This window comes from Vicugna pacos, chromosome 27 (genome assembly GCF_048564905.1).
Source record: "Vicugna pacos chromosome 27, VicPac4, whole genome shotgun sequence".
NCBI lineage: Eukaryota > Metazoa > Chordata > Mammalia > Artiodactyla > Camelidae > Vicugna > Vicugna pacos.
This window is the reverse complement of record NC_133013.1, coordinates 3,851,571-3,872,651: the sequence shown is the minus strand read 5'-3', so window position 1 is coordinate 3,872,651 and position 21,081 is coordinate 3,851,571. Positions and strand designations below refer to the sequence as shown.

Sequence of the window (21,081 nt, the reverse complement as noted above, 5' to 3'; positions counted from 1 at the left end):
CCCCTCCCCCACCCCAAGTCCTGGCGTTTGCTTTCGGGTTTTCTCTGACTGCCCGAAAGTTGGGCAGAAAAGCTCGACGGTGGCTGTTTCTCAGCGGCTTGCTGGCTCTGGTTTGCTCAGCTTGCTGGAGGTCTCCGAGCTCATTGGCTCCTCTGTGGAGCCTCCCAGCCTGCCATGTTGAGTTGTCCAGCCTGCCAGCACGTGCTCGGATCGATGATGACTCCCTCATATGCATTCCTTGGAAATCTGAACAAAATGAGTGAGAACTCACTACCGTCGTTCTCATCGAAACTGAGGTCCAGCACGTTGCCACCCCGGGGGCTAGGGCATAGTTAGGAGTGAGGTGCAGCTTGCCCTCGCTCACACTGCTGCAAACACCCCCCACGGTGCCAGCATTAGAGAGCCTCCCGTCTGAGGGTCGGTCGTGTGCAAGCATTCGTCGAGGCAGCTGGAATCGGAGGTCGTTGTTTGAGTGGCCGTTGTGGGATGTGACGGTGGCCAGCTGCTCTGCTGCTGGTCGAAGGGGGAGTGCCAAATTGGCCAAGGCCCTGTGAGCAGGTGGCATGCAAAAGTTGGTTTGAGGCAGCTTCACGCTATTTGGGGTGTGGCCCGAGGTCGAGTGTGTCTCAGAGCCAAGGAGAAGGGGTGTGGGAGTTTTATCCCACAGCAGCAGCAGTGGAGGCGTGTGCCACGCGTGTTCTGGACTTCCTTGGTCTTGGAGAGGACTCCTGAGTGCCCAGTGGCTATGTGGCGTTTCCCGGTGGGTGAAGTGCCGGGAGCAGGCTGAGGGACTGGGTGGCGGTGCTAGCCTTGCAGCTCCCTCCTGCACCCACTGCCCCCGTGTTGGTGCCAGGGCACAAGCATGGGGCGTGCTGAGGACTCAGCGCTGCCTCCAAGCAACTGCGGTAGCTGATGGCCTGGACCGGAAGGGAAGGGTCCGCTGAGGTTAACGCTGGTGTGGTTTTGTGTGTTTTCCTGTGCCACGCTGTCGTCCTGTTGTTCATCCTGCTGTGCTGGAAGTCTGAGGAATGTGTCTGTTTGAAGAGGGTCTGTCCGTAAAAGCCTAGGGAGGAAGGCTTTTCTGTTCCGTAGGGATGGGCAGTGCTAGCAGAGCCCTGAAGCCTTGGCTTGCTGACTCGTCCAAGAGACTCCCAAGAGGTGTCTTGCAGGAGCCTGAGAGAGATCCGCCGGCAGCCGGGGTCCAGATGACTGACAGAAACATGGCCTTTAGCCCCTTGGCCTCTTGGTCCATGAATGTGCAATGTGAAAGGGTTCCTTTAGGCGGAGCCACGTTTCTGGCCCAGAGGGTCCCCTTCCCCATGGCATGTGTTGACATTTAGCCCTGCTAGTGCGTGGGCATGGCATATGTTTGCTGAGATCCTGGATGGGCTGCTGTGGACAGTCACCTCCTCATGTCGCCCAATTCAAAGATTCCTTTCCCGGGAGAGGTCTTCTGTGATTGGACTTTCTGTGGTCCTCATGAACGGGCCATTGGATCTGTGTGAGGCCCTTGGTGGAGTTACGGTGCGGAGAAGGGATCCGAGGCTGAGTGTCGTGGGGGTAGCTTCACCCACGTGGACATCCTTCCTGACAATCTCCGCTGAAGCTTGGTGTTTGGCCTGTATGCGGATGAAGTGAAGATGCCTGCAGGGTAGCTGGCCCTTGGTCCGTTCGCACAAATGTTTGGACCAGGATGCCGGGTGTTTGAACTTTCCCTCGAAGGTCAGGGGCGCAAAACTGCCCCCCAGGTGGATCTCGGCAGTTGGTGGACGTGCGAGTGTCCTGGTTGCTGTGGGGTTCGGCCCTGGCTCATGCTGGCTCCCCACCACTTCTCCTCTGGGCGTGTTCACCGGCCCTGTGGAGGCGTTTGGGCAGAAATCACGGGCACAGGCTTCTGGATTGGAGCGGCTCCGAGGTGTGAGTCGTATACAGACTGCTTGCGCCCTGGAGCCTGGTTCACGGGGGTGTGACCATTCATGTAAATGGTTTTGGGGTTGACATCCACAGGCACTGGGTAGAGCCTCCAGGTACGCCTATCCTGTGGAGGCCTCGGGCGACAGAATGACTTCGTCAACATCCCATCCAGGGCCCGGAAATTGCTGTAGGTGGGGGCGGTTGGCTCTGAGCAGAAGGAATGGCTGTCGGAGAGAAGGAGTCCTTGGCCTATTGCAGCGGCCCCGAGAGGGCCAAGATGACGTGGCCACTTTGGAAGCAGAGGTCTCGGGTCCTTTTCTGGATGGGCAGGCTTCTGTGGAATTGAGAGCAAAGCGTTCATTTTCAGGCCCTGGGATCCTTCGGCGGGCAAACAGGAAACAAAGGAAAGCAGACCAAGATACAGCCGCACACTCACACACATAGGCCGGCACACAGAAGCGCACATACAGACGGACACACACACACAGGCACGCACACACACAGCCAGAGGCATGCACACACTCACACACACACCCCCATCAAAATCCCATATGCCAAGTCCCCTCCCCTAGTGGGTTGAGACACGCATTGCTTGGTGTCCCAGGGAAAGAGGAAGGTTGTAATTGATTGCGGGCTTACCCACAGATAAAGGTGGGTTGGCATGAAGCTTGCTCTCTGAGAACCTGGGTCCACCTCTGAAGCGTGCATGTGATTTCTGTCCCCTTGCCAGGTGGGGTTGCCGGGCCAGGCTTGCCGTCCGCCAAGACAAGACGTCCTTCTCGTTTCCTGGCGACTGGTGGTGGCCGGAAGTCCCCCAAGTAGTGGCTTGGACCCAGGGTGCTGACCCTTCCCGGGGATCGCTCAGGATGACGGTACGCCTTCCCCTCCCCCACCCCAAGTCCTGGCGTTTGCTTTCGGGTTTTCTCTGACTGCCCGAAAGTTGGGCAGAAAAGCTCGACGGTGGCTGTTTCTCAGCGGCTTGCTGGCTCTGGTTTGCTCAGCTTGCTGGAGGTCTCCGAGCTCATTGGCTCCTCTGTGGAGCCTCCCAGCCTGCCATGTTGAGTTGTCCAGCCTGCCAGCACGTGCTCGGATCGATGATGACTCCCTCATATGCATTCCTTGGAAATCTGAACAAAATGAGTGAGAACTCACTACCGTCGTTCTCATCGAAACTGAGGTCCAGCACGTTGCCACCCCGGGGGCTAGGGCATAGTTAGGAGTGAGGTGCAGCTTGCCCTCGCTCACACTGCTGCAAACACCCCCCACGGTGCCAGCATTAGAGAGCCTCCCGTCTGAGGGTCGGTCGTGTGCAAGCATTCGTCGAGGCAGCTGGAATCGGAGGTCGTTGTTTGAGTGGCCGTTGTGGGATGTGACGGTGGCCAGCTGCTCTGCTGCTGGTCGAAGGGGGAGTGCCAAATTGGCCAAGGCCCTGTGAGCAGGTGGCATGCAAAAGTTGGTTTGAGGCAGCTTCACGCTATTTGGGGTGTGGCCCGAGGTCGAGTGTGTCTCAGAGCCAAGGAGAAGGGGTGTGGGAGTTTTATCCCACAGCAGCAGCAGTGGAGGCGTGTGCCACGCGTGTTCTGGACTTCCTTGGTCTTGGAGAGGACTCCTGAGTGCCCAGTGGCTATGTGGCGTTTCCCGGTGGGTGAAGTGCCGGGAGCAGGCTGAGGGACTGGGTGGCGGTGCTAGCCTTGCAGCTCCCTCCTGCACCCACTGCCCCCGTGTTGGTGCCAGGGCGCAAGCATGGGGCGTGCTGAGGACTCAGCGCTGCCTCCAAGCAACTGCGGTAGCTGATGGCCTGGACCGGAAGGGAAGGGTCCGCTGAGGTTAACGCTGGCGTGGTTTTGTGTGTTTTCCTGTGCCACGCTGTCGTCCTGTTGTTCCTCCTGCTGTGCTGGAAGTCTGAGGAATGTGTCTGTTTGAAGAGGGTCTGTCCGTAAAAGCCTAGGGAGGAAGGCTTTTCTGTTCCGTAGGGATGGGCAGTGCTAGCAGAGCCCTGAAGCCTTGGCTTGCTGACTCGTCCAAGAGACTCCCAAGAGGTGTCTTGCAGGAGCCTGAGAGAGATCCGCCGGCAGCCGGGGTCCAGATGACTGACAGAAACATGGCCTTTAGCCCCTTGGCCTCTTGGTCCATGAATGTGCAATGTGAAAGGGTTCCTTTAGGCGGGAGCCACGTTTCTGGCCCAGAGGGTCCCCTTCCCCATGGCATGTGTTGACATTTAGCCCTGCTAGTGCGTGGGCATGGCATATGTTTGCTGAGATCCTGGATGGGCTGCTGTGGACAGTCACCTCCTCATGTCGCCCAATTCAAAGATTCCTTTCCCGGGAGAGGTCTTCTGTGATTGGACTTTCTGTGGTCCTCATGAACGGGCCATTGGATCTGTGTGAGGCCCTTGGTGGAGTTACGGTGCGGAGAAGGGATCCGAGGCTGAGTGTCGTGGGGGTAGCTTCACCCACGTGGACATCCTTCCTGACAATCTCCGCTGAAGCTTGGTGTTTGGCCTGTATGCGGATGAAGTGAAGATGCCTGCAGGGTAGCTGGCCCTTGGTCCGTTCGCACAAATGTTTGGACCAGGATGCCGGGTGTTTGAACTTTCCCTCGAAGGTCAGGGGCGCAAAACTGCCCCCCAGGTGGATCTCGGCAGTTGGTGGACGTGCGAGTGTCCTGGTTGCTGTGGGGTTCGGCCCTGGCTCATGCTGGCTCCCCACCACTTCTCCTCTGGGCGTGTTCACCGGCCCTGTGGAGGCGTTTGGGCAGAAATCACGGGCACAGGCTTCTGGATTGGAGCGGCTCCGAGGTGTGAGTCGTATACAGACTGCTTGCGCCCTGGAGCCTGGTTCACGGGGGTGTGACCATTCATGTAAATGGTTTTGGGGTTGACATCCACAGGCACTGGGTAGAGCCTCCAGGTACGCCTATCCTGTGGAGGCCTCGGGCGACAGAATGACTTCGTCAACATCCCATCCAGGGCCCGGAAATTGCTGTAGGTGGGGGCGGTTGGCTCTGAGCAGAAGGAATGGCTGTCGGAGAGAAGGAGTCCTTGGCCTATTGCAGCGGCCCCGAGAGGGCCAAGATGACGTGGCCACTTTGGAAGCAGAGGTCTCGGGTCCTTTTCTGGATGGGCAGGCTTCTGTGGAATTGAGAGCAAAGCGTCCATTTTCAGGCCCTGGGATCCTTCGGCGGGCAAACAGGAAACAAAGGAAAGCAGACCAAGATACAGCCGCACACTCACACACATAGGCCGGCACACAGAAGCGCACATACAGACGGACACACACACACAGGCACGCACACACACAGCCAGAGGCATGCACACACTCACACACACACCCCCATCAAAATCCCATATGCCAAGTCCCCTCCCCTAGTGGGTTGAGACACGCATTGCTTGGTGTCCCAGGGAAAGAGGAAGGTTGTAATTGATTGCGGGCTTACCCACAGATAAAGGTGGGTTGGCATGAAGCTTGCTCTCTGAGAACCTGGGTCCACCTCTGAAGCGTGCATGTGATTTCTGTCCCCTTGCCAGGTGGGGTTGCCGGGCCAGGCTTGCCGTCCGCCAAGACAAGACGTCCTTCTCGTTTCCTGGCGACTGGTGGTGGCCGGAAGTCCCCCAAGTAGTGGCTTGGACCCAGGGTGCTGACCCTTCCCGTGGATCGCTCAGGATGACGGTACGCCTTCCCCTCCCCCACCCCAAGTCCTGGCGTTTGCTTTCGGGTTTTCTCTGACTGCCCGAAAGTTGGGCAGAAAAGCTCGACGGTGGCTGTTTCTCAGCGGCTTGCTGGCTCTGGTTTGCTCAGCTTGCTGGAGGTCTCCGAGCTCATTGGCTCCTCTGTGGAGCCTCCCAGCCTGCCATGTTGAGTTGTCCAGCCTGCCAGCACGTGCTCGGATCGATGATGACTCCCTCATATGCATTCCTTGGAAATCTGAACAAAATGAGTGAGAACTCACTACCGTCGTTCTCATCGAAACTGAGGTCCAGCACGTTGCCACCCCGGGGGCTAGGGCATAGTTAGGAGTGAGGTGCAGCTTGCCCTCACTCACACTGCTGCAAACACCCCCCACGGTGCCAGCATTAGAGAGCCTCCCGTCTGAGGGTCGGTCGTGTGCAAGCATTCGTCGAGGCAGCTGGAATCGGAGGTCGTTGTTTGAGTGGCCGTTGTGGGATGTGACGGTGGCCAGCTGCTCTGCTGCTGGTCGAAGGGGGAGTGCCAAATTGGCCAAGGCCCTGTGAGCAGGTGGCATGCAAAAGTTGGTTTGAGGCAGCTTCACGCTATTTGGGGTGTGGCCCGAGGTCGAGTGTGTCTCAGAGCCAAGGAGAAGGGGTGTGGGAGTTTTATCCCACAGCAGCAGCAGTGGAGGCGTGTGCCACGCGTGTTCTGGACTTCCTTGGTCTTGGAGAGGACTCCTGAGTGCCCAGTGGCTATGTGGCGTTTCCCGGTGGGTGAAGTGCCGGGAGCAGGCTGAGGGACTGGGTGGCGGTGCTAGCCTTGCAGCTCCCTCCTGCACCCACTGCCCCCGTGTTGGTGCCAGGGCGCAAGCATGGGGCGTGCTGAGGACTCAGCGCTGCCTCCAAGCAACTGCGGTAGCTGATGGCCTGGACCGGAAGGGAAGGGTCCGCTGAGGTTAACGCTGGCGTGGTTTTGTGTGTTTTCCTGTGCCACGCTGTCGTCCTGTTGTTCCTCCTGCTGTGCTGGAAGTCTGAGGAATGTGTCTGTTTGAAGAGGGTCTGTCCGTAAAAGCCTAGGGAGGAAGGCTTTTCTGTTCCGTAGGGATGGGCAGTGCTAGCAGAGCCCTGAAGCCTTGGCTTGCTGACTCGTCCAAGAGACTCCCAAGAGGTGTCTTGCAGGAGCCTGAGAGAGATCCGCCGGCAGCCGGGGTCCAGATGACTGACAGAAACATGGCCTTTAGCCCCTTGGCCTCTTGGTCCATGAATGTGCAATGTGAAAGGGTTCCTTTAGGCGGGAGCCACGTTTCTGGCCCAGAGGGTCCCCTTCCCCATGGCATGTGTTGACATTTAGCCCTGCTAGTGCGTGGGCATGGCATATGTTTGCTGAGATCCTGGATGGGCTGCTGTGGACAGTCACCTCCTCATTTCGCCCAATTCAAAGATTCCTTTCCCGGGAGAGGTCTTCTGTGATTGGACTTTCTGTGGTCCTCATGAACGGGCCATTGGATCTGTGTGAGGCCCTTGGTGGAGTTACGGTGCGGAGAAGGGATCCGAGGTTGAGTGTCGTGGGGGTAGCTTCACCCACGTGGACATCCTTCCTGACAATCTCCGCTGAAGCTTGGTGTTTGGCCTGTATGCGGATGAAGTGAAGATGCCTGCAGGGTAGCTGGCCCTTGGTCCGTTCGCACAAATGTTTGGACCAGGATGCCGGGTGTTTGAACTTTCCCTCGAAGGTCAGGGGCGCAAAACTGCCCCCCAGGTGGATCTCGGCAGTTGGTGGACGTGCGAGTGTCCTGGTTGCTGTGGGGTTCGGCCCTGGCTCATGCTGGCTCCCCACCACTTCTCCTCTGGGCGTGTTCACCGGCCCTGTGGAGGCGTTTGGGCAGAAATCACGGGCACAGGCTTCTGGATTGGAGCGGCTCCGAGGTGTGAGTCGTATACAGACTGCTTGCACCCTGGAGCCTGGTTCACGGGGGTGTGACCATTCATGTAAATGGTTTTGGGGTTGACATCCACAGGCACTGGGTAGAGCCTCCAGGTACGCCTATCCTGTGGAGGCCTCGGGCGACAGAATGACTTCGTCAACATCCCATCCAGGGCCCGGAAATTGCTGTAGGTGGGGGCGGTTGGCTCTGAGCAGAAGGAATGGCTGTCGGAGAGAAGGAGTCCTTGGCCTATTGCAGCGGCCCCGAGAGGGCCAAGATGACGTGGCCACTTTGGAAGCAGAGGTCTCGGGTCCTTTTCTGGATGGGCAGGCTTCTGTGGAATTGAGAGCAAAGCGTTCATTTTCAGGCCCTGGGATCCTTCGGCGGGCAAACAGGAAACAAAGGAAAGCAGACCAAGATACAGCCGCACACTCACACACATAGGCCGGCACACAGAAGCGCACATACAGACGGACACACACACACAGGCACGCACACACACAGCCAGAGGCATGCACACACTCACACACACACCCCCATCAAAATCCCATATGCCAAGTCCCCTCCCCTAGTGGGTTGAGACACGCATTGCTTGGTGTCCCAGGGAAAGAGGAAGGTTGTAATTGATTGCGGGCTTACCCACAGATAAAGGTGGGTTGGCATGAAGCTTGCTCTCTGAGAACCTGGGTCCACCTCTGAAGCGTGCATGTGATTTCTGTCCCCTTGCCAGGTGGGGTTGCCGGGCCAGGCTTGCCGTCCGCCAAGACAAGACGTCCTTCTCGTTTCCTGGCGACTGGTGGTGGCCGGAAGTCCCCCAAGTAGTGGCTTGGACCCAGGGTGCTGACCCTTCCCGGGGATCGCTCAGGATGACGGTACGCCTTCCCCTCCCCCACCCCAAGTCCTGGCGTTTGCTTTCGGGTTTTCTCTGACTGCCCGAAAGTTGGGCAGAAAAGCTCGACGGTGGCTGTTTCTCAGCGGCTTGCTGGCTCTGGTTTGCTCAGCTTGCTGGAGGTCTCCGAGCTCATTGGCTCCTCTGTGGAGCCTCCCAGCCTGCCATGTTGAGTTGTCCAGCCTGCCAGCACGTGCTCGGATCGATGATGACTCCCTCATATGCATTCCTTGGAAATCTGAACAAAATGAGTGAGAACTCACTACCGTCGTTCTCATCGAAACTGAGGTCCAGCACGTTGCCACCCCGGGGGCTAGGGCATAGTTAGGAGTGAGGTGCAGCTTGCCCTCGCTCACACTGCTGCAAACACCCCCCACGGTGCCAGCATTAGAGAGCCTCCCGTCTGAGGGTCGGTCGTGTGCAAGCATTCGTCGAGGCAGCTGGAATCGGAGGTCGTTGTTTGAGTGGCCGTTGTGGGATGTGACGGTGGCCAGCTGCTCTGCTGCTGGTCGAAGGGGGAGTGCCAAATTGGCCAAGGCCCTGTGAGCAGGTGGCATGCAAAAGTTGGTTTGAGGCAGCTTCACGCTATTTGGGGTGTGGCCCGAGGTCGAGTGTGTCTCAGAGCCAAGGAGAAGGGGTGTGGGAGTTTTATCCCACAGCAGCAGCAGTGGAGGCGTGTGCCACGCGTGTTCTGGACTTCCTTGGTCTTGGAGAGGACTCCTGAGTGCCCAGTGGCTATGTGGCGTTTCCCGGTGGGTGAAGTGCCGGGAGCAGGCTGAGGGACTGGGTGGCGGTGCTAGCCTTGCAGCTCCCTCCTGCACCCACTGCCCCCGTGTTGGTGCCAGGGCGCAAGCATGGGGCGTGCTGAGGACTCAGCGCTGCCTCCAAGCAACTGCGGTAGCTGATGGCCTGGACCGGAAGGGAAGGGTCCGCTGAGGTTAACGCTGGCGTGGTTTTGTGTGTTTTCCTGTGCCACGCTGTCGTCCTGTTGTTCCTCCTGCTGTGCTGGAAGTCTGAGGAATGTGTCTGTTTGAAGAGGGTCTGTCCGTAAAAGCCTAGGGAGGAAGGCTTTTCTGTTCCGTAGGGATGGGCAGTGCTAGCAGAACCCTGAAGGCTTAGCTTGCTGACTCATCCAAGAGACTCCCAAGAGGTGTCTTGCAGGAGCCTGAGAGAGATCCGCCGGCAGCCGGGGTCCAGATGACTGACAGAAACATGGCCTTTAGCCCCTTGGCCTCTTGGTCCATGAATGTGCAATGTGAAAGGGTTCCTTTAGGCGGGAGCCACGTTTCTGGCCCAGAGGGTCCCCTTCCCCATGGCATGTGTTGACATTTAGCCCTGCTAGTGCGTGGGCATGGCATATGTTTGCTGAGATCCTGGATGGGCTGCTGTGGACAGTCACCTCCTCATTTCGCCCAATTCAAAGATTCCTTTCCCGGGAGAGGTCTTCTGTGATTGGACTTTCTGTGGTCCTCATGAACGGGCCATTGGATCTGTGTGAGGCCCTTGGTGGAGTTACGGTGCGGAGAAGGGATCCGAGGCTGAGTGTCGTGGGGGTAGCTTCACCCACGTGGACATCCTTCCTGACAATCTCCGCTGAAGCTTGGTGTTTGGCCTGTATGTGGATGAAGTGAAGATGCCTGCAGGGTAGCTGGCCCTTGGTCCGTTCGCACAAATGTTTGGACCAGGATGCCGGGTGTTTGAACTTTCCCTCGAAGGTCAGGGGCGCAAAACTGCCCCCCAGGTGGATCTCGGCAGTTGGTGGACGTGCGAGTGTCCTGGTTGCTGTGGGGTTCGGCCCTGGCTCATGCTGGCTCCCCACCACTTCTCCTCTGGGCGTGTTCACCGGCCCTGTGGAGGCGTTTGGGCAGAAATCATGGGCACAGGCTTCTGGATTGGAGCGGCTCCGAGGTGTGAGTCGTATACAGACTGCTTGCGCCCTGGAGCCTGGTTCACAGGGGTGTGACCATTCATGTAAATGGTTTTGGGGTTGACATCCACAGGCACTGGGTAGAGCCTCCAGGTACGCCTATCCTGTGGAGGCCTCGGGCGACAGAATGACTTCGTCAACATCCCATCCAGGGCCCGGAAATTGCTGTAGGTGGGGGCGGTTGGCTCTGAGCAGAAGGAATGGCTGTCGGAGAGAAGGAGTCCTTGGCCTATTGCAGCGGCCCCGAGAGGGCCAAGATGACGTGGCCACTTTGGAAGCAGAGGTCTCGGGTCCTTTTCTGGATGGGCAGGCTTCTGTGGAATTGAGAGCAAAGCGTTCATTTTCAGGCCCTGGGATCCTTCGGCGGGCAAACAGGAAACAAAGGAAAGCAGACCAAGATACAGCCGCACACTCACACACATAGGCCGGCACACAGAAGCGCACATACAGACGGACACACACACACAGGCACGCACACACACAGCCAGAGGCATGCACACACTCACACACACACCCCCATCAAAATCCCATATGCCAAGTCCCCTCCCCTAGTGGGTTGAGACACGCATTGCTTGGTGTCCCAGGGAAAGAGGAAGGTTGTAATTGATTGCGGGCTTACCCACAGATAAAGGTGGGTTGGCATGAAGCTTGCTCTCTGAGAACCTGGGTCCACCTCTGAAGCGTGCATGTGATTTCTGTCCCCTTGCCAGGTGGGGTTGCCGGGCCAGGCTTGCCGTCCGCCAAGACAAGACGTCCTTCTCGTTTCCTGGTGACTGGTGGTGGCCGGAAGTCCCCCAAGTAGTGGCTTGGACCCAGGGTGCTGACCCTTCCCGGGGATCGCTCAGGATGACGGTACGCCTTCCCCTCCCCCACCCCAAGTCCTGGCGTTTGCTTTCGGGTTTTCTCTGACTGCCCGAAAGTTGGGCAGAAAAGCTCGACGGTGGCTGTTTCTCAGCGGCTTGCTGGCTCTGGTTTGCTCAGCTTGCTGGAGGTCTCCGAGCTCATTGGCTCCTCTGTGGAGCCTCCCAGCCTGCCATGTTGAGTTGTCCAGCCTGCCAGCACGTGCTCGGATCGATGATGACTCCCTCATATGCATTCCTTGGAAATCTGAACAAAATGAGTGAGAACTCACTACCGTCGTTCTCATCGAAACTGAGGTCCAGCACGTTGCCACCCCGGGGGCTAGGGCATAGTTAGGAGTGAGGTGCAGCTTGCCCTCGCTCACACTGCTGCAAACACCCCCCACGGTGCCAGCATTAGAGAGCCTCCCGTCTGAGGGTCGGTCGTGTGCAAGCATTCGTCGAGGCAGCTGGAATCGGAGGTCGTTGTTTGAGTGGCCGTTGTGGGATGTGACGGTGGCCAGCTGCTCTGCTGCTGGTCGAAGGGGGAGTGCCAAATTGGCCAAGGCCCTGTGAGCAGGTGGCATGCAAAAGTTGGTTTGAGGCAGCTTCACGCTATTTGGGGTGTGGCCCGAGGTCGAGTGTGTCTCAGAGCCAAGGAGAAGGGGTGTGGGAGTTTTATCCCACAGCAGCAGCAGTGGAGGCGTGTGCCACGCGTGTTCTGGACTTCCTTGGTCTTGGAGAGGACTCCTGAGTGCCCAGTGGCTATGTGGCGTTTCCCGGTGGGTGAAGTGCCGGGAGCAGGCTGAGGGACTGGGTGGTGGTGCTAGCCTTGCAGCTCCCTCCTGCACCCACTGCCCCCGTGTTGGTGCCAGGGCGCAAGCATGGGGCGTGCTGAGGACTCAGCGCTGCCTCCAAGCAACTGCGGTAGCTGATGGCCTGGACCGGAAGGGAAGGGTCCGCTGAGATTAACGCTGGTGTGGTTTTGTGTGTTTTCCTGTGCCACGCTGTCGTCCTGTTGTTCATCCTGCTGTGCTGGAAGTCTGAGGAATGTGTCTGTTTGAAGAGGGTCTGTCCATAAAAGCCTAGGGAGGAAGGCTTTTCTGTTCCGTAGGGATGGGCAGTGCTAGCAGAGCCCTGAAGGCTTAGCTTGCTGACTCATCCAAGAGACTCCCAAGAGGTGTCTTGCAGGAGCCTGAGAGAGATCCGCTGGCAGCCGGGGTCCAGATGACTGACAGAATCATGGCCTTTAGCACCTTGGCCTCTTGGTCCATGAATGTGCAATGTGAAAGGGTTCCTTTAGGCGGGAGCCACGTTTCTGGCCCAGAGGGTCCCCTTCCCCATGGCATGTGTTGACATTAACCCTGCTTGTGCGTGGGCATGGCATATGTTTGCTGAGATCCTGGATGGGCTGCTGTGGACAATCACCTCCTCATGTCGCCCAATTCAAAGATTCCTTTCCCGGGAGAGGTCTTCTGTGATTGGACTTTCTGTGGTCCTCATGAACGGGCCATTGGATCTGTGTGAGGCCCTTGGTGGAGTTACGGTGCGGAGAAGGCATCTGAGGTTGAGTGTCATGGAGGTAGCTTCACCCACGTGGACATCCTTCCTGACAATCTCCGCTGAAGCTTGGTGTTTGGCCTGTATGTGGATGAAGTGAAGATGCCTGCAGGGTAGCTGGCCCTTGGTCCGTTCGCACAAATGTTTGGACCAGGATGCCGGGTGTTTGAACTTTCCCTCGAAGGTCAGGGGCGCAAAACTGCCCCCCAGGTGGATCTCGGCAGTTGGTGGACGTGCGAGTGTCCTGGTTGCTGTGGGGTTCGGCCCTGGCTCATGCTGGCTCCCCACCACTTCTCCTCTGGGCGTGTTCACCGGCCCTGTGGAGGCGTTTGGGCAGAAATCACGGGCACAGGCTTCTGGATTGGAGCGGCTCCGAGGTGTGAGTCGTATACAGACTGCTTGCGCCCTGGAGCCTGGTTCACAGGGGTGTGACCATTCATGTAAATGGTTTTGGGGTTGACATCCACAGGCACTGGGTAGAGCCTCCAGGTACGCCTATCCTGTGGAGGCCTCGGGCGACAGAATGACTTCGTCAACATCCCATCCAGGGCCCGGAAATTGCTGTAGGTGGGGGCGGTTGGCTCTGAGCAGAAGGAATGGCTGTCGGAGAGAAGGAGTCCTTGGCCTATTGCAGCGGCCCCGAGAGGGCCAAGATGACGTGGCCACTTTGGAAGCAGAGGTCTCGGGTCCTTTTCTGGATGGGCAGGCTTCTGTGGAATTGAGAGCAAAGCGTTCATTTTCAGGCCCTGGGATCCTTCGGCAGGCAAACAGGAAACAAAGGAAAGCAGACCAAGATACAGCCGCACACTCACACACATAGGCCGGCACACAGAAGCGCACATACAGACGGACACACACACACAGGCACGCACACACACAGCCAGAGGCATGCACACACTCACACACACACCCCCATCAAAATCCCATATGCCAAGTCCCCTCCCCTAGTGGGTTGAGACACGCATTGCTTGGTGTCCCAGGGAAAGAGGAAGGTTGTAATTGATTGCGGGCTTACCCACAGATAAAGGTGGGTTGGCATGAAGCTTGCTCTCTGAGAACCTGGGTCCACCTCTGAAGCGTGCATGTGATTTCTGTCCCCTTGCCAGGTGGGGTTGCCGGGCCAGGCTTGCCGTCCGCCAAGACAAGACGTCCTTCTCGTTTCCTGGTGACTGGTGGTGGCCGGAAGTCCCCCAAGTAGTGGCTTGGACCCAGGGTGCTGACCCTTCCCGGGGATCGCTCAGGATGACGGTACGCCTTCCCCTCCCCCACCCCAAGTCCTGGCGTTTGCTTTCGGGTTTTCTCTGACTGCCCGAAAGTTGGGCAGAAAAGCTCGACGGTGGCTGTTTCTCAGCGGCTTGCTGGCTCTGGTTTGCTCAGCTTGCTGGAGGTCTCCGAGCTCATTGGCTCCTCTGTGGAGCCTCCCAGCCTGCCATGTTGAGTTGTCCAGCCTGCCAGCACGTGCTCGGATCGATGATGACTCCCTCATATGCATTCCTTGGAAATCTGAACAAAATGAGTGAGAACTCACTACCGTCGTTCTCATCGAAACTGAGGTCCAGCACGTTGCCACCCCGGGGGCTAGGGCATAGTTAGGAGTGAGGTGCAGCTTGCCCTCGCTCACACTGCTGCAAACACCCCCCACGGTGCCAGCATTAGAGAGCCTCCCGTCTGAGGGTCGGTCGTGTGCAAGCATTCGTCGAGGCAGCTGGAATCGGAGGTCGTTGTTTGAGTGGCCGTTGTGGGATGTGACGGTGGCCAGCTGCTCTGCTGCTGGTCGAAGGGGGAGTGCCAAATTGGCCAAGGCCCTGTGAGCAGGTGGCATGCAAAAGTTGGTTTGAGGCAGCTTCACGCTATTTGGGGTGTGGCCCGAGGTCGAGTGTGTCTCAGAGCCAAGGAGAAGGGGTGTGGGAGTTTTATCCCACAGCAGCAGCAGTGGAGGCGTGTGCCACGCGTGTTCTGGACTTCCTTGGTCTTGGAGAGGACTCCTGAGTGCCCAGTGGCTATGTGGCGTTTCCCGGTGGGTGAAGTGCCGGGAGCAGGCTGAGGGACTGGGTGGCGGTGCTAGCCTTGCAGCTCCCTCCTGCACCCACTGCCCCCGTGTTGGTGCCAGGGCGCAAGCATGGGGCGTGCTGAGGACTCAGCGCTGCCTCCAAGCAACTGCGGTAGCTGATGGCCTGGACCGGAAGGGAAGGGTCCGCTGAGGTTAACGCTGGCGTGGTTTTGTGTGTTTTCCTGTGCCACGCTGTCGTCCTGTTGTTCCTCCTGCTGTGCTGGAAGTCTGAGGAATGTGTCTGTTTGAAGAGGGTCTGTCCGTAAAAGCCTAGGGAGGAAGGCTTTTCTGTTCCGTAGGGATGGGCAGTGCTAGCAGAGCCCTGAAGGCTTAGCTTGCTGACTCATCCAAGAGACTCCCAAGAGGTGTCTTGCAGGAGCCTGAGAGAGATCCGCTGGCAGCCGGGGTCCAGATGACTGACAGAATCATGGCCTTTAGCACCTTGGCCTCTTGGTCCATGAATGTGCAATGTGAAAGGGTTCCTTTAGGCGGGAGCCACGTTTCTGGCCCAGAGGGTCCCCTTCCCCATGGCATGTGTTGACATTAACCCTGCTTGTGCGTGGGCATGGCATATGTTTGCTGAGATCCTGGATGGGCTGCTGTGGACAATCACCTCCTCATGTCGCCCAATTCAAAGATTCCTTTCCCGGGAGAGGTCTTCTGTGATTGGACTTTCTGTGGTCCTCATGAACGGGCCATTGGATCTGTGTGAGGCCCTTGGTGGAGTTACGGTGCGGAGAAGGCATCTGAGGTTGAGTGTCATGGAGGTAGCTTCACCCACGTGGACATCCTTCCTGACAATCTCCGCTGAAGCTTGGTGTTTGGCCTGTATGTGGATGAAGTGAAGATGCCTGCAGGGTAGCTGGCCCTTGGTCCGTTCGCACAAATGTTTGGACCAGGATGCCGGGTGTTTGAACTTTCCCTCGAAGGTCAGGGGCGCAAAACTGCCCCCCAGGTGGATCTCGGCAGTTGGTGGACGTGCGAGTGTCCTGGTTGCTGTGGGGTTCGGCCCTGGCTCATGCTGGCTCCCCACCACTTCTCCTCTGGGCGTGTTCACCGGCCCTGTGGAGGCGTTTGGGCAGAAATCACGGGCACAGGCTTCTGGATTGGAGCGGCTCCGAGGTGTGAGTCGTATACAGACTGCTTGCGCCCTGGAGCCTGGTTCACGGGGGTGTGACCATTCATGTAAATGGTTTTGGGGTTGACATCCACAGGCACTGGGTAGAGCCTCCAGGTACGCCTATCCTGTGGAGGCCTCGGGCGACAGAATGACTTCGTCAACATCCCATCCAGGGCCCGGAAATTGCTGTAGGTGGGGGCGGTTGGCTCTGAGCAGAAGGAATGGCTGTCGGAGAGAAGGAGTCCTTGGCCTATTGCAGCGGCCCCGAGAGGGCCAAGATGACGTGGCCACTTTGGAAGCAGAGGTCTCGGGTCCTTTTCTGGATGGGCAGGCTTCTGTGGAATTGAGAGCAAAGCGTTCATTTTCAGGCCCTGGGATCCTTCGGCGGGCAAACAGGAAACAAAGGAAAGCAGACCAAGATACAGCCGCACACTCACACACATAGGCCGGCACACAGAAGCGCACATACAGACGGACACACACACACAGGCACGCACACACACAGCCAGAGGCATGCACACACTCACACACACACCCCCATCAAAATCCCATATGCCAAGTCCCCTCCCCTAGTGGGTTGAGACACGCATTGCTTGGTGTCCCAGGGAAAGAGGAAGGTTGTAATTGATTGCGGGCTTACCCACAGATAAAGGTGGGTTGGCATGAAGCTTGCTCTCTGAGAACCTGGGTCCACCTCTGAAGCGTGCATGTGATTTCTGTCCCCTTGCCAGGTGGGGTTGCCGGGCCAGGCTTGCCGTCCGCCAAGACAAGACGTCCTTCTCGTTTCCTGGCGACTGGTGGTGGCCGGAAGTCCCCCAAGTAGTGGCTTGGACCCAGGGTGCTGACCCTTCCCGGGGATCGCTCAGGATGACGGTACGCCTTCCCCTCCCCCACCCCAAGTCCTGGCGTTTGCTTTCGGGTTTTCTCTGACTGCCCGAAAGTTGGGCAGAAAAGCTCGACGGTGGCTGTTTCTCAGCGGCTTGCTGGCTCTGGTTTGCTCAGCTTGCTGGAGGTCTCCGAGCTCATTGGCTCCTCTGTGGAGCCTCCCAGCCTGCCATGTTGAGTTGTCCAGCCTGCCAGCACGTGCTCGGATCGATGATGACTCCCTCATATGCATTCCTTGGAAATCTGAACAAAATGAGTGAGAACTCACTACCGTCGTTCTCATCGAAACTGAGGTCCAGCACGTTGCCACCCCGGGGGCTAGGGCATAGTTAGGAGTGAGGTGCAGCTTGCCCTCGCTCACACTGCTGCAAACACCCCCCACGGTGCCAGCATTAGAGAGCCTCCCGTCTGAGGGTCGGTCGTGTGCAAGCATTCGTCGAGGCAGCTGGAATCGGAGGTCGTTGTTTGAGTGGCCGTTGTGGGATGTGACGGTGGCCAGCTGCTCTGCTGCTGGTCGAAGGGGGAGTGCCAAATTGGCCAAGGCCCTGTGAGCAGGTGGCATGCAAAAGTTGGTTTGAGGCAGCTTCACGCTATTTGGGGTGTGGCCCGAGGTCGAGTGTGTCTCAGAGCCAAGGAGAAGGGGTGTGGGAGTTTTATCCCACAGCAGCAGCAGTGGAGGCGTGTGCCACGCGTGTTCTGGACTTCCTTGGTCTTGGAGAGGACTCCTGAGTGCCCAGTGGCTATGTGGCGTTTCCCGGTGGGTGAAGTGCCGGGAGCAGGCTGAGGGACTGGGTGGCGGTGCTAGCCTTGCAGCTCCCTCCTGCACCCACTGCCCCCGTGTTGGTGCCAGGGCACAAGCATGGGGCGTGCTGAGGACTCAGCGCTGCCTCCAAGCAACTGCGGTAGCTGATGGCCTGGACCGGAAGGGAAGGGTCCGCTGAGGTTAACGCTGGTGTGGTTTTGTGTGTTTTCCTGTGCCACGCTGTCGTCCTGTTGTTCATCCTGCTGTGCTGGAAGTCTGAGGAATGTGTCTGTTTGAAGAGGGTCTGTCCGTAAAAGCCTAGGGAGGAAGGCTTTTCTGTTCCGTAGGGATGGGCAGTGCTAGCAGAGCCCTGAAGCCTTGGCTTGCTGACTCGTCCAAGAGACTCCCAAGAGGTGTCTTGCAGGAGCCTGAGAGAGATCCGCCGGCAGCCGGGGTCCAGATGACTGACAGAAACATGGCCTTTAGCCCCTTGGCCTCTTGGTCCATGAATGTGCAATGTGAAAGGGTTCCTTTAGGCGGAGCCACGTTTCTGGCCCAGAGGGTCCCCTTCCCCATGGCATGTGTTGACATTTAGCCCTGCTAGTGCGTGGGCATGGCATATGTTTGCTGAGATCCTGGATGGGCTGCTGTGGACAGTCACCTCCTCATGTCGCCCAATTCAAAGATTCCTTTCCCGGGAGAGGTCTTCTGTGATTGGACTTTCTGTGGTCCTCATGAACGGGCCATTGGATCTGTGTGAGGCCCTTGGTGGAGTTACGGTGCGGAGAAGGGATCCGAGGCTGAGTGTCGTGGGGGTAGCTTCACCCACGTGGACATCCTTCCTGACAATCTCCGCTGAAGCTTGGTGTTTGGCCTGTATGCGGATGAAGTGAAGATGCCTGCAGGGTAGCTGGCCCTTGGTCCGTTCGCACAAATGTTTGGACCAGGATGCCGGGTGTTTGAACTTTCCCTCGAAGGTCAGGGGCGCAAAACTGCCCCCCAGGTGGATCTCGGCAGTTGGTGGACGTGCGAGTGTCCTGGTTGCTGTGGGGTTCGGCCCTGGCTCATGCTGGCTCCCCACCACTTCTCCTCTGGGCGTGTTCACCGGCCCTGTGGAGGCGTTTGGGCAGAAATCACGGGCACAGGCTTCTGGATTGGAGCGGCTCCGAGGTGTGAGTCGTATACAGACTGCTTGCGCCCTGGAGCCTGGTTCACGGGGGTGTGACCATTCATGTAAATGGTTTTGGGGTTGACATCCACAGGCACTGGGTAGAGCCTCCAGGTACGCCTATCCTGTGGAGGCCTCGGGCGACAGAATGACTTCGTCAACATCCCATCCAGGGCCCGGAAATTGCTGTAGGTGGGGGCGGTTGGCTCTGAGCAGAAGGAATGGCTGTCGGAGAGAAGGAGTCCTTGGCCTATTGCAGCGGCCCCGAGAGGGCCAAGATGACGTGGCCACTTTGGAAGCAGAGGTCTCGGGTCCTTTTCTGGATGGGCAGGCTTCTGTGGAATTGAGAGCAAAGCGTTCATTTTCAGGCCCTGGGATCCTTCGGCGGGCAAACAGGAAACAAAGGAAAGCAGACCAAGATACAGCCGCACACTCACACACATAGGCCGGCACACAGAAGCGCACATACAGACGGACACACACACACAGGCACGCACACACACAGCCAGAGGCATGCACACACTCACACACACACCCCCATCAAAATCCCATATGCCAAGTCCCCTCCCCTAGTGGGTTGAGACACGCATTGCTTGGTGTCCCAGGGAAAGAGGAAGGTTGTAATTGATTGCGGGCTTACCCACAGATAAAGGTGGGTTGGCATGAAGCTTGCTCTCTGAGAACCTGGGTCCACCTCTGAAGCGTGCATGTGATTTCTGTCCCCTTGCCAGGTGGGGTTGCCGGGCCAGGCTTGCCGTCCGCCAAGACAAGACGTCCTTCTCGTTTCCTGGCGACTGGTGGTGGCCGGAAGTCCCCCAAGTAGTGGCTTGGACCCAGGGTGCTGACCCTTCCCGGGGATCGCTCAGGATGACGGTACGCCTTCCCCTCCCCCACCCCAAGTCCTGGCGTTTGCTTTCGGGTTTTCTCTGACTGCCCGAAAGTTGGGCAGAAAAGCTCGACGGTGGCTGTTTCTCAGCGGCTTGCTGGCTCTGGTTTGCTCAGCTTGCTGGAGGTCTCCGAGCTCATTGGCTCCTCTGTGGAGCCTCCCAGCCTGCCATGTTGAGTTGTCCAGCCTGCCAGCACGTGCTCGGATCGATGATGACTCCCTCATATGCATTCCTTGGAAATCTGAACAAAATGAGTGAGAACTCACTACCGTCGTTCTCATCGAAACTGAGGTCCAGCACGTTGCCACCCCGGGGGCTAGGGCATAGTTAGGAGTGAGGTGCAGCTTGCCCTCGCTCACACTGCTGCAAACACCCCCCACGGTGCCAGCATTAGAGAGCCTCCCGTCTGAGGGTCGGTCGTGTGCAAGCATTCGTCGAGGCAGCTGGAATCGGAGGTCGTTGTTTGAGTGGCCGTTGTGGGATGTGACGGTGGCCAGCTGCTCTGCTGCTGGTCGAAGGGGGAGTGCCAAATTGGCCAAGGCCCTGTGAGCAGGTGGCATGCAAAAGTTGGTTTGAGGCAGCTTCACGCTATTTGGGGTGTGGCCCGAGGTCGAGTGTGTCTCAGAGCCAAGGAGAAGGGGTGTGGGAGTTTTATCCCACAGCAGCAGCAGTGGAGGCGTGTGCCACGCGTGTTCTGGACTTCCTTGGTCTTGGAGAGGACTCCTGAGTGCCCAGTGGCTATGTGGCGTTTCCCGGTGGGTGAAGTGCCGGGAGCAGGCTGAGGGACTGGGTGGCGGTGCTAGCCTTGCAGCTCCCTCCTGCACCCACTGCCCCCGTGTTGGTGCCAGGGCGCAAGCATGGGGCGTGCTGAGGACTCAGCGCTGCCTCCAAGCAACTGCGGTAGCTGATGGCCTGGACCGGAAGGGAAGGGTCCGCTGAGGTTAACGCTGGCGTGGTTTTGTGTGTTTTCCTGTGCCACGCTGTCGTCCTGTTGTTCCTCCTGCTGTGCTGGAAGTCTGAGGAATGTGTCTGTTTGAAGAGGGTCTGTCCGTAAAAGCCTAGGGAGGAAGGCTTTTCTGTTCCGTAGGGATGGGCAGTGCTAGCAGAGCCCTGAAGCCTTGGCTTGCTGACTCGTCCAAGAGACTCCCAAGAGGTGTCTTGCAGGAGCCTGAGAGAGATCCGCCGGCAGCCGGGGTCCAGATGACTGACAGAAACATGGCCTTTAGCCCCTTGGCCTCTTGGTCCATGAATGTGCAATGTGAAAGGGTTCCTTTAGGCGGGAGCCACGTTTCTGGCCCAGAGGGTCCCCTTCCCCATGGCATGTGTTGACATTTAGCCCTGCTAGTGCGTGGGCATGGCATATGTTTGCTGAGATCCTGGATGGGCTGCTGTGGACAGTCACCTCCTCATGTCGCCCAATTCAAAGATTCCTTTCCCGGGAGAGGTCTTCTGTGATTGGACTTTCTGTGGTCCTCATGAACGGGCCATTGGATCTGTGTGAGGCCCTT

General features: G+C 58.1%; 8 non-coding genes across 8 annotated transcripts; all 8 read left to right on the top strand.

The window, feature by feature from the left end:
- Nucleotides 1-207: 207 nt before the first annotated feature.
- LOC140689939 (small nucleolar RNA SNORD116) lies at nucleotides 208-300 on the top strand. The gene has a single exon (XR_012065086.1). It is a non-coding gene; the product is annotated as a small nucleolar RNA SNORD116 (small nucleolar RNA).
- A 2,702-nt stretch (nucleotides 301-3,002) lies between these two features.
- Nucleotides 3,003-3,095, top strand: LOC140689938 (small nucleolar RNA SNORD116). The gene has a single exon (XR_012065084.1). It is a non-coding gene; the product is annotated as a small nucleolar RNA SNORD116 (small nucleolar RNA).
- A 2,703-nt stretch (nucleotides 3,096-5,798) lies between these two features.
- Nucleotides 5,799-5,891, top strand: LOC140689937 (small nucleolar RNA SNORD116). The gene has a single exon (XR_012065083.1). It is a non-coding gene; the product is annotated as a small nucleolar RNA SNORD116 (small nucleolar RNA).
- A 2,703-nt stretch (nucleotides 5,892-8,594) lies between these two features.
- LOC140689936 (small nucleolar RNA SNORD116) lies at nucleotides 8,595-8,687 on the top strand. Its single transcript, XR_012065082.1, has one exon. It is a non-coding gene; the product is annotated as a small nucleolar RNA SNORD116 (small nucleolar RNA).
- Nucleotides 8,688-11,390: 2,703 nt separating this feature from the next.
- Nucleotides 11,391-11,483, top strand: LOC140689935 (small nucleolar RNA SNORD116). Its single transcript, XR_012065081.1, has one exon. It is a non-coding gene; the product is annotated as a small nucleolar RNA SNORD116 (small nucleolar RNA).
- Nucleotides 11,484-14,185: 2,702 nt separating this feature from the next.
- On the top strand, nucleotides 14,186-14,278 carry LOC140689934 (small nucleolar RNA SNORD116). The gene has a single exon (XR_012065080.1). It is a non-coding gene; the product is annotated as a small nucleolar RNA SNORD116 (small nucleolar RNA).
- Nucleotides 14,279-16,980: 2,702 nt separating this feature from the next.
- On the top strand, nucleotides 16,981-17,073 carry LOC140689932 (small nucleolar RNA SNORD116). The gene has a single exon (XR_012065079.1). It is a non-coding gene; the product is annotated as a small nucleolar RNA SNORD116 (small nucleolar RNA).
- A 2,702-nt stretch (nucleotides 17,074-19,775) lies between these two features.
- Nucleotides 19,776-19,868, top strand: LOC140689931 (small nucleolar RNA SNORD116). Its single transcript, XR_012065078.1, has one exon. It is a non-coding gene; the product is annotated as a small nucleolar RNA SNORD116 (small nucleolar RNA).
- The last annotated feature ends 1,213 nt before the right edge of the window (nucleotides 19,869-21,081 follow it).